Source organism: Oreochromis niloticus, linkage group LG3, assembly GCF_001858045.2.
Source record: "Oreochromis niloticus isolate F11D_XX linkage group LG3, O_niloticus_UMD_NMBU, whole genome shotgun sequence".
NCBI classification, from domain to species: Eukaryota; Metazoa; Chordata; class Actinopteri; order Cichliformes; family Cichlidae; genus Oreochromis; species Oreochromis niloticus.
The window spans coordinates 62,399,980-62,412,246 of NC_031967.2; the positions used below are offsets into that span (position 1 = coordinate 62,399,980).

Sequence of the window (12,267 nt, forward strand, 5' to 3'; positions counted from 1 at the left end):
AAACCCCCCAAAATATGACTATCCAGAGTTGGGACCAGGAAGCAGAGTTGCAGTCTTACACGCCTCTCTGCAGCTTCTCTCCTCCTGCTACCCCCCCAAAAACCCATCTCCATTGAGACTGTGTCAGCTCCCAAAAAGACAAAAAACAAACTAAAAACCAGCAATAAACAACTTAAACATAAAAAATCACAAAGAAAGAACAATACAGTATCCACATCTGAACCAAAGAGTAAAACAGTGAAATGTGGATTATTAAATATTAGGTCTCTCTCCTCCAAGTCTCTGTTAGTACATGACTTAATAATTGATCAACAAATCGATTTACTCTGCCTTACAGAAACCTGGTTGCAGCAGGATGAGTATGTTAGTTTAAATGAATCAACACCCCCGAGTCATTCTAACTACCAGAAATCCCGAAGCACAGGCCGAGGGGGCGGTGTGGCAGCAATTTTTCACACCAGTCTATTAATTAACGAAAGACCAAGACAGACTTTTAATTCATTTGAAAGCCTGATGCTTAGCCTCGTCCACCCCAGCTGTAAAACTCAGAAACCAGTCTTACTTGTTATCATCTATCGTCCACCTGGGCCTTACACAGAGTTTCTCTCTGATTTCTCAGACTTTTTATCTGATTTAGTGCTCAGCTCAGATAAAATAATTATTGTGGGTGATTTTAACATCCATGTAGATGCTAAAAATGACAGCCTCAACATCGCATTTAATCTGTTATTAGACTCAATTGGCTTCTCTCAAAATGTAAAAGAACCCACCCATCACTTTAATCACACTCTAGATCTTGTTTTAACATATGGCATAGAAACTGGACATTTAACAGTGTTTCCTGAAAACCCTCTGCTGTCTGATCATTTCCTGATAACATTTACATTTACAATAATTGATTACACAGCAGTGGAGAGTAGACTTTATCACAGTAGATGTCTTTCTGAAAGTGCTGTAAGTAAGTTTAAGAATATAATCCACCCACTGTTATCATCTTCAATGCCCTGTACCAACATAGAGCAGAGCAGCTATCTGAATGCTACTCCAACAGAGGTCGATTATCTTGTTAATAATTTTACCTCCTCTCTACGTACGACTCTGGATACTGTAGCTCCTGTGAAAACTAAAGCCTGAAATCCGAAGTACCTGACTCCGTGGTATAATTCTCAAACACGTAGCCTAAAGCAGATAACTCGTAAGCTGGAGAGGAAATGGCGTGTCACAAATTTAGAGGATCATCATTTAGCCTGGAGAAATAGTTTGCTGCTTTATAAGAAAGCCCTCCGCAAAGCCAGAACATCTTACTATTCGTCACTGATTGAAGAAAATAAGAACAACCCCAGGTTTCTCTTCAGCACTGTAGCCAGGCTGACAAAAAGTCAGAGCTCTACTGAGCCAACAATCCCTTTAACGTTAACTAGTAATGACTTCATGAACTTCTTCACAAATAAAATTTTTATCATTAGAGAAAAAATTACCAATAATCATCCCACAGATGTAATATTATCTACAGCTACTTTTAGTACCATCGGTGTTAAGTTAGACTCTTTTTCTCCAATTGATCTTTCTGAGTTAACTTCAATAATTACTTCCTCCAAACCATCAACGTGTCTTTTAGACCCCATTCCTACAAAACTGCTCAAAGAAGTCCTGCCATTAATTAATTCTTCGATCTTAAATATGATCAACCTCTCTCTAATAATCGGCTATGTACCACAGGCCTTCAAGGTGGCTGTAGTTAAACCTTTACTTAAAAAGCCATCTCTAGACCCAGCTGTCTTAGCTAATTATAGGCCAATCTCCAACCTTCCTTTCATATCAAAAATCCTTGAAAGAGTAGTTGTCAAACAGCTAACAGATCATCTGCAGAGGAATGGCTTAGTTGAAGAGTTTCAGTCAGGTTTCAGAGCCCATCACAGCACAGAAACAGCTTTAGTGAAGGTTACAAATGATCTTCTTATGGCCTCTGACAGTGGACTCATCTCTGTGCTTGTCCTGCTAGACCTCAGTGCTGCGTTTGATACTGTTGACCATAATATCCTATTAGAGCGATTAGAACATGCTGTAGGTATTACAGGTACTGCACTGCAGTGGTTTGTATCATATCTATCTAATAGACTCCAATTTGTTCAAGTAAATGGAGAGTCCTCTTCACACACTAAGGTTAAATATGGTGTTCCACAGGGTTCAGTGCTAGGACCAATTCTATTTACATTATACATGCTTCCCTTAGGCAGCATCATTAGAAGACATAGCATAAATTTTCACTGCTATGCAGATGACACGCAGCTCTATCTATCCATGAAGCCAGGTAACACACACCAATTAGTTAAACTGCAGGAATGTCTTAAAGACATAAAGACCTGGATGGCCGCTAACTTTCTGCTTCTTAATTCAGATAAAACTGAGGTTATTGTACTCGGCCCTGAAAATCTTAGAACTATGGTATCTAAGCAGATTCTTACTCTGGATGGCATTACCTCGGCCTCCAGTAACACTGTGAGGAACCTTGGAGTCATTTTTGACCAGGACATGTCCTTCAATGCACATATTAAACAAATATGTAAGACGGCTTTCTTCCATTTGCGCAACATCTCTAAAATTAGAAATATCCTGTCTCAGAGTGATGCTGAAAAACTAGTTCATGCATTTATTACTTCCAGGCTGGACTACTGTAATTCTTTATTATCAGGATGTCCTAAAAACTCACTGAAAAGCCTTCAGCTGATCCAAAATGCTGCAGCAAGGGTACTGACAGGGACTAGAAAGAGAGAGCATATTTCTCCTGTTTTGGCTTCCCTTCATTGGCTTCCTGTTAAATCCAGAATTGAATTCAAAATCCTGCTCCTCACATACAAAGTCTTAAATAATCAGGCCCCATCTTATCTTAATGACCTTGTAGTACCATATCACCCCATTAGAGCACTTCGCTCTTGCACTGCAGGCCTACTTGTTGTCCCTAGAGTATTTAAAAGTAGAATGGGAGGCAGAGCCTTCAGTTTTCAGGCCCCTCTTCTGTGGAACCAGCTTCCAGTTTGGATTCGGGAGACAGACACTATCTCTACTTTCAAGATTAGGCTTAAAACTTTCCTTTTCGCTAAAGCATATAGTTAGGGCTGGACCAGGTGACCCTGAATCCTCCCTTAGTTATGCTGCAATAGACGTAGGCTGCCGGGGATTCCCATGATGCATTGAGTTTTTCCCTTCCACTCACCTTTCTCACTCACTATGTGTTAATAGACCTCTCTGCATCGAATCATATCTGTTATTAATCTCTGTCTCTCTTCCACAGCATGTCTTTATCCTGTTTTCCTTCTTCACCCCAACCGGTCGCACCAGATGGCCGCCCCTCCCTGAGCCTGGTTCTGCCGGAGGTTTCTTCCTGTTAAAAGGGAGTTTTTCCTTCCCACTGTCGCCAAAGTGCTTGCTCATAGGGGGTCATATGATTGTTGGGCTTTTCTCTGTATTTATTATTGTGCTATCTACTGTACAATATAAAGCGCCTTGAGGCGACTTTTGTTGTGATTTGGCGCTATATAAATAAAATTGAATTGAATTGAAATTGAATATGTGAGGCGGTCAATGATTTTGTCCTTTTCAAGGTCTTGAAGGCAAGCTATAACTTTCTTTTTGTAGCTGCTTGTGGGGTCTCGTTTTAAAGCTTCGTAGGTGTTGTTGTCACTGAGGAGAGTAGTGATCTTTGTGTGGTAATCTGTTGTGTTTAGGACCACGGTGCACCTTCCCTTATCCGCTGGTAATATGGTGATGTTGTGGTCTTTGCTCAGGGAAGCGACGGCCTTCTTTTCTTGTAGTGTAAGGTTAGACGGAGGGACTTTCGCACTGGAGAGGGTGGCTGAGACTTTCATCCTGATTTGCTCTGCTTCTGTCTGTGATAATTTATTAATCCGTATGGCGGTTTCTGTGGCTGTGATGAGGTCCACTATGGGCAACTGTTGCGGAGAAATGGCGAAATTGAGTCCTTTGGCTAAAACCCTCTTTTCAGGTTCAGTGAGATTCCGGTCTGAAAAGTTCTTTACCCATTTCTCCCGACTGTCTTCACGTGTGTTTTCTTCTCTGAGTTGTGTGGTTTCAGACTGAGGAGTGTGGGTTTTTGAAAGCAAGGTGTGAAATTTCCTGCGTTGTCTTTCTTTTCCTTGAGAGTGTTGGGCCCGCTGAGCCTTGTCCACAAACTTGTGAACCTCTTCTAAGATTGGAGAGGGTAGAAGGGTTTCCAATTCCTGCAGAATCTGGCTGATCTTGATCTGGAGGGCATCTATAGTGAAATAGACCTGTCTTATCCTTTCACTTAAAAGGTGATTCTGTGCTCTCTGTAGAATCAAGTCTGCTCTGTGTCCCCTGACAGTGGATCCAAGGCGCAAGCTCTTAGGAACAACTCTGCTTTGTCTGCATCTTAGGTTGAAATGAAGGTGGTTCCACAAACTGGTTCACCCGAAAGACAAAACTCCAAAACACAGACTTAACAACGTGGTGTATGCTGTACAGTGCAGCGAGGAATGCCCAGACCTCTACATTGGCGAGACCAAACAGCCACTTCACAAGCGCATGGCACAACATAGAAGAGCCACCTCCACGGGACAAGACTCAGCAGTCCATCTGCATCTTAAGGATAAAGGACACTCTTTCGAGGATGCCAATGTTCACATTTTGGACAGAGAGGACAGATGGTTTGAAAGAGGAGTGAAAGAGGCCATCTATGTCCACTGTGAGCGACCATCTTTGAACAGAGGCGGTGGTTTACGACACCAACTGTCTGCCATCTATAATCCAGTTTTGAGTTCCCTCCCCAGACGCCTTAACGCCCACTCACATCCTGGGCCATCTGACCTCAGGAATTCACATGACAAGGTGGGGCAAGGTTTCACAATGAGCTCACCTGAAACCCTGGCTGATTAGGTCCCACACCCGCTTTCACACCTGGGCGCATGTGATTAGAGGATCACCAGGGGGTCCTTTGTCCCTCCTTGGGGGGATACTCCCACTGGGTTTAAATCTGGGACTCTCGGCCATTTGACCTTAGAACTGAAGAAGCTTCTCGGATGAGAGGTGAAACGTCTTCAAGCAACTTAAAGAAGTCCAGACGCTTTTCTTTGCAAACTCCTTTGACCCCTTTGACCTAGGTTACAGCCACGTCACCAGGCTCCTGATTGGTTGTCGCGGCGCGATTTGACGCTGGAGTTCAGATTTTTCCAACCCGAGCGGCAGAGGTGAAACGCGCGTATGCACAAAATGTAACACAAAAAATGACGCGCGTGGTTTTATTCGCGAGCCAAACGCGCCAGACGCGGTACACTGACGCCCATTTCATTTGTTTTCGCGAGGCGAATCTGCTCCCGAATTTTCGCGGGACCCGCAATCGCATGTCATCGCACTTTTCCCATTGACTTTACATGTAAACCTGACGCTCTGGCCGCCTCTATCGTGTTCGGTGTGAACACACCATTAGAACTGAAGAAGCTTCTCGGATGAGAGGTGAAATGTCTATGTAACACCCCTTTCAACACTTGGGATACAGATTTAAATGGTTGCCTGTGTGTTGGGCCAATAGCTGAGGTTCGACTACTGGAGCAAAGTGGATGACTAATGAAACGCTCAGAGAACTTGGTTTGATCGATTTGTATTTACAATTAAAGAATCTCACATACATACAATGAAAACAATAACAGTACATGAAAGGAAAAATTGGGCCCAAGTCATGGAAAATAATAAACAAAACACACACATCCCCGGGGGATTTGAATCAGTCTCTCTCTCGTGTCAGCCAACACCCTTAAGTGTGAGTCCAGCAATGAGGATTCTCCTTGCAGGATGTGCAAAGGAGGAATGAAGTGCAAATCTGTCCTACCACTTAAGTAGAATTTGTACAGTTCATGGCTCGTCCAAAGAATTTAGTTCTCTTCTTAAAACAATCATCTCAAGGATCCTGGAGGGGTGGCTCGCCATCTTTGGACTGGATCATCACCGAACTGTACTCCCCAAAAAAACCTGACCTGTATAACACAGTCAGAATAACATTCAAAAATCTATATTCAGTCATTTATACATATATCCTTTCTTATGTTTCGTTCATACATACTAACAAATTTGCATTCTACCTTTCCAGTATACAGAAAGAACGACAGAATATTCGAAAACATAGACAATGATAACTTCTTACCAAAGTAACCAACAAAATAGGCTCTCCTGGAGCTTCAAAATGGCGATGGTGCAGCATTGTAGCACAACTACAAAGAAACATAACCCCATTTTCTTTAAACTGTATTCACCTCACAATGAACACAACTAAGGATTGATATAGGAACATATCAACATCTACAGCATACATATAACCTACAATCTTTACAGCGTCATAGGAAGCTAACAAACTATAACATACAGTTTAATCCTTACAATCATACATGTACAGCCATGTGGCTAATAGCAATAGGCGCGATAGCTGCTAGCATGTCATCGTTAGTGGCTTAAACTCACAATATTCTTGTTCACAACAAATTAACTTACCCAGAAGAATCCGAGCAGTAACAAAACTCCTTTCTGGTTAACAACAATTCCCAGATAGTTTATTTCCACCGTACAATCCGACTGAATAAAAGCAACCACGCTTTCCACTTTTCTTCCTCTCCCTCTTTCCTGATATCCGTAGCTGCTACGCAGTGAACAGCAGGAGGCGGTACTTCCCCCTGTATACTTCAGGACCATCAGGACATTATAGACATCTTCTATTTTATTAATTCTCAACAAAATAATTTAACTTAATAAAACTTAACAGTGAACTCGAAATACTAACATCACTCATAACACACTAAAACCCTTAGTAACTCTCCAGGGTTACATCTACAAGCAACTCAAAGAAGTCCAGACGCTTTTCTTTCCACCTGGATGACTGAGAACCTTCACAGACACCACAGGGTGGTGGTAACACACCTACAATGTGTTTTTTTGACATGTTTGATTCCACTGACGGAGGGAGTTTCAGTTTGTTCCACGACTGCATTTCACTCACTTCCTCTGTTTGTATCTCTGTCACTGCAGGACCAACATGGAGCGAGAAGTCAGTGCTCTCAAGAGGCCGACAAACCTCACAGAAGAAAGGGAGAGAAAACCTACAGCTGTGATGAGTGTGGGAAGTCTTTTACCCGGGCTGGAGGCTTAAAAAGACACCAACTCATCCACAGTGGAGTTAAAGCGTACAGCTGTGACTTGTGTGGAAAGTCTTTTACCTTGGCTCAAAGCCTAAAAACACACCAGCTCATCCACAGTGGAGTTAAATCATACACCTGTGACTTGTGTGGAAAGTCTTTTACCTTGGCTCAAAGCCTAAAATCACACAAACTCATCCACAGTGGAGTTAAACCTTACAGCTGTGACTTGTGTGGAAAGTCTTTTACCCTGGCTGGAGGCTTAAAAAACCACCAACTCATCCACAGTGGAGTTAAAGCACACACCTGTGACTTGTGTGGAAAGTCTTTTACCCACGCTCAAAACTTTAAAACACACCAACTCATCCACAGTGGAGTTAAATCTTACAGCTGCAACTTGTGTGGAAAGTCTTTTACCCATCGTAAATGCTTAAAAGTACACCATATCATCCACAGTGGAGTTAAAGCACACAGCTGTGAGCTGTGTGGTAAGACATTTGCTCAAAATTGCGACTTACAGAAGCATCTAGTTACCCACTCTGGAATTAAGGCGTACAGCTGCGACTTTTGTGGAAAAAGGTTCAGCGACAAACAGTACCGAAATATTCACCTACGGTTTCACACTGGAAATGATGTTTCCTGCTGTGATCAGTGTGGAAAACTGTTTGCAACAGATGCACAGTTACAACAACACATGTTTATCCACACTGAGGAGAGACCTTACAAATGTGACCTGTGTGAGAAGACTTTTAAATCTCCACATCACCTGAAAAAACACCAACGGATCCACACCAGAAAGTAACTCTACAAGTTACTGTGAGGCTGTATTGATTTTTTATCTTGTAATTGTAACCTGAGTGTTTGGAACAAGTCTGATCAGTAAACTTATGGAATTATATTGAATGAACTGTTTGGAAAAATGAAGAATCATTTTCGCTCAGTAACCTGAGTCTTATAATGTAAACAGTAAAATGTAATTGGACGTTGGCAGGGATGCTTTTTATTTCAGGTGACATTCAGGATAAAAACGTTGAAGGAATTCTCTGACTTACACTGACTTTGTTTAGAATCAGAGCGACACAGACGGATCCAGTTCTCAACCCTGTCGTCACTGTGGTGGTGGGAAAGAGTTTCTCTGTGACCTTTGTAGAATAACTTTCAATCATCAACGGGACCAAAAAACCACATCAACGTAGACACACTGGAGACAAAATGAACTACTGCAAAGAATGTGGGAGAGCCTTACACACACCAAGTACATTACAAATACATGAACTCTTCCACAGTGGGGTCAAAAAGCACATATGTGACCAGTGTGGGTCATCCTTCACCACTGGACATGAGCTTAAAGAACAAGCATAAGCGAATCCACACAGGAGAGACACCATACAACTGAGACACTGTGACAAAAGCTTCTCACAATCAGATCATCGTAACAAACATGATTGTACACACATGGAAGTGAACTTCAGCTGTGAGCAGTGTGACAAGAGCTTCAGGAATCTAAGTTCATACTCCGAACACAAACGATCCCACACTGTAAATAAACAGTTTCACTGTTACCAATGTGCAAAAACATTGACTTCATTATCTGCTCTTTGCAAACATCAGCCTGATCATGCAGGACTGAAATCACTGGATCACAATGAATCTGAAGAGAGAAAAAGATCCTCTTCTGGTTTCAGGGTCAGACTTAAAAACCTTGAGATCAGGCTCCACAGAGTTCAGCTGGAATCTCCTGTAAAGAGTGTCAGCTGATGTCACACTTGGATCTGATGAGGTAGCTCTCATTTCTGGAGCTGCAGTGAATTATCCTGAATGTTACATTTAGGAAGTTGCATGTATAGATAGGCATATCAAGTTTACGTTTTTTCCTTTGAGGGATTTTAATTCTCTAAAATGTTATCCCTGTTACATTTTATTCTTTGTTCCCTTAGGACACAGTAGTGTTTAGTAGTTGTACTATTAAAGTTATAGGAATGTCTTTTTTACCAAACAGATCACAGGTGACTGCTTTTAGTTATCACGATTCACACCAGCGTGTATTTTTGTCTTAACGACATCATCGGGCTTCTGCTCTTCATCACTCTTTTCCCTCCATTCAAAATAAGCCTTATCATTCAAAAGATTTAATATATGTATATATACATGTATAGGGATAGGAAATTTCAGTGAGAGCCACCTCCCAAGCCCCATCCAGATGCAAATGCTGGGCAAGATCAACGCGAAAGCAGCTGCTCACATTATTTTTAAATACATTTAGACTAGCGTTTGAAGATAAATTTGCCCGCGTTGTTTATGTTTTGACAGAATTTTAAACTTGTCTGAGCAGATCAAATGTTTAGGGCTGTATTTGAACTGTATTTGTTCATAGTAAGTAATAGAAAATGCTAAGTTGCTTAAAGCGGAACTACAGGAAATTTTTCTTTGCTCCTTGGTTCCCAGAAGTTGTTCTCCTTTGCCCTAGACTGCAGTTCATTGTCACTTTGCAGTTTCCACGTCCACTTCATGAGGTAAAGAAAAAGCATCCTTACATCTTAGTACAGGGGTGACCACCTCCAGGCCTCAAGAGTAGGGATGGGTACCGGTATCTGGTACCACATAAACGGTATTAACCAGACCAAAAAGCAGCACACATTTCGGTGCTTTTTTCCTGAGATGTCATACACTTTGGATTCTAGCCAATCATTTTACGTTTCCCAGGATAGTAGGTGGGCTCAGGTATGTACGTTCTTTTCGAGCAGAGCTACAGATTAAAAATATCCCAGGCGAAGCGGTCAAAAGTCTGGCTGTACTTCACAGCAAAAGATGCAAACTCAGCAGCCTGCAACAAGTGCTTTAAGGTGATACTGTGCAAAGAAGGTAACACCTCAAATCTGATGAAACACCTGGCGACGCGTAGCGGGGTTTTTTTAAAAGCAGAGAAATGCACCTTATTTGATAGCTTGCGGCAAAACCGAGCACATCTACTGCGGGTGTGGTGCCTGTTATCGGACCCGGAGTTAGCAACATCCCCCAAGAACCCGAAGAGTAGAGTCCTGGCCCCTAGCCCTGCCAGTGTAGCAGAAATTATGACGGATGATGATGGCAGCAGCAGCCGTTCTTCTCTGCGTGAGTAGCTTAATGTTGTTCGTGTGTAATTTACGTTGAGTAGGCTAACCACGTTATTATATTAATGCATGTAAGGTGAACTAGCAAACAGTTGTAGTTACATGCGGCTGTCTTCTTGTTTGATGGCAGATACTCCCTTCACCCTATACTCCCTTCACCCTGGCCAAAAAGGCCAAAATGACCAAAGAAAAAGTGGAAAACAGCTAAACATGAGAGGCTTTTGGACAAAGTTTGTGTTTTTTCCATTCTTTAAGCACTGCTTCCAGCCAACAGTGATACCATATATGCCCTGTAGCTGCAGAAAAGGCTAACATTGTTATCTTTTTACAAAAAACAGTTAAACATGAGAGGTTTTTGGAAAACGTTTGTGTCCTCCATTCTTTAAGCACCGGTTCGAGCACCGTTTAAGCACCGGCACGGTTTCAAAAGTACCGGTTTGGCACCAGTATCGGATAAAACCTAAACGATACCCATCTGTACACAAGAGCCAGTATCTTGTAGGTTTTAGATAACACCCTGGGTCACTACAGATGATAAGTTCATTGCCAGGCCTCTAGAGAACTTCTAGAAATGCTGATGGGGTAATTCTGCCCAATTAAGTCAGCTGTGCTGGATCAAGGACACAAACCTGCAGGAAACCAGGTCTCAGGCCTGGAGTTGGCCATCCCTGTATTTGTGGATACAGTTTCAGCAACAATAGAAAGACATGGATTTGTGATTAACTTGACAATGTCCTGCATGATAAGCATTTCCTGGAAACACCTGTCAAATTCTGCAACTTTTAAATTCACTGTAGATTTCCTCGCCTCTAGTGTGCCCTTTAATGGCAAAAGTATGAGAAAATCCTCCTTCGTTGACAAGTCTTCAAAAGCCTTTCATAGCGCTTATATGATCAGCAGCTCAGAATAACCTGTCGAACCTGAAGCAGTATAATATGTTCAGACTGACAGACGGGGTCATAGCTGCAGTGATGCAAACGTTGCACCGATCTGTTGTCATGAAGAGAGAGTTGAACGTAAAAGTGAAGCCGTCGATTTACTGGTCCAGCAACGTCACTACCCTCATCTGTGGTTTTGGCTAGTGACCAAAGACTGAGGTCATGGATACATATGGTGGTAATGAGCTTCCTCTGAAGGGTCAAATTATTTTTGTCATGTGCATAGTTATACAAGTACAACACGCTGTGCTTCCACTTAGCAAACGTTTGTTTGTTTGTTTTTGTTTTTTTGGGGGGGGGGAGTGTTTTGGAAAACTATAAATAATGAATGTGATGATGACAATAATTATGTTTATTATTGTTATTTATTATTATTATCATTTGCAGTGGCACTATTTCCTCGTGCGGTTAGATATCTAAGATCTAAAATCTCAGTAATTTATAGATCAATATTTCCCCCATTTAATATATGCAAATACTATGATTACAGAACTTTGAGAACAAGATGCATGTAAGACATCTGAAATGAAAAGTAACACATTCTTCTTTCTCAGGAGGTTATGAGGTTAACGTGTTTTCATTTGTAAAGCAGCTGAGTTCCTGTAATGCACAGTTTTACCAGCAGATGGAAGCAGACATCAAATGTGATTCATGACCACTTAAACTTTTTCACTGAAAGGTTAAATGGGGGGACCTATGTGCTGGTTCAGGACATATGAAGTGAAGGTGTTCATGATGTGTGCCTGTTAAACCATAGAGAGAGAGAGAGTCTACAAATGTTTCCACAAGAGGATTTATAAAGCATGGAAACCCAGAGGAGAAGACAAACTAAACTGCTGCTGTAAAAACAAGACCATAAATAACAGTTACATTGCTTTGTACATAAAGGAACCAGAAGATGTGATGCAAATTCTGTATTGTGAAAAAGTGCATCTACATGTATGTTTATTACACATAAAAAAGACATTTGTGTTCAGGGAAAAAAAAAGACAAATATAAAAATCTGTAACATGTGGATGTCCTCTGGTCTGAGGTGCTGGGGGAACCAGTTAGAGACCAGCA

At 41.7% G+C, this 12,267-nt stretch overlaps 1 long non-coding RNA gene across 1 annotated transcript; it reads right to left on the reverse strand.

Annotated features, from left to right (window-relative positions):
• Nucleotides 1–5,718: 5,718 nt before the first annotated feature.
• LOC112846360 (uncharacterized) lies at nucleotides 5,719–7,044 on the reverse strand. Its single transcript, XR_003219298.1, has 2 exons — nucleotides 6,520–7,044; nucleotides 5,719–6,242 (listed from the first exon to the last, which is right to left on the reverse strand). It is a non-coding gene; the product is annotated as an uncharacterized LOC112846360 (long non-coding RNA).
• Nucleotides 7,045–12,267: the final 5,223 nt, after the last annotated feature.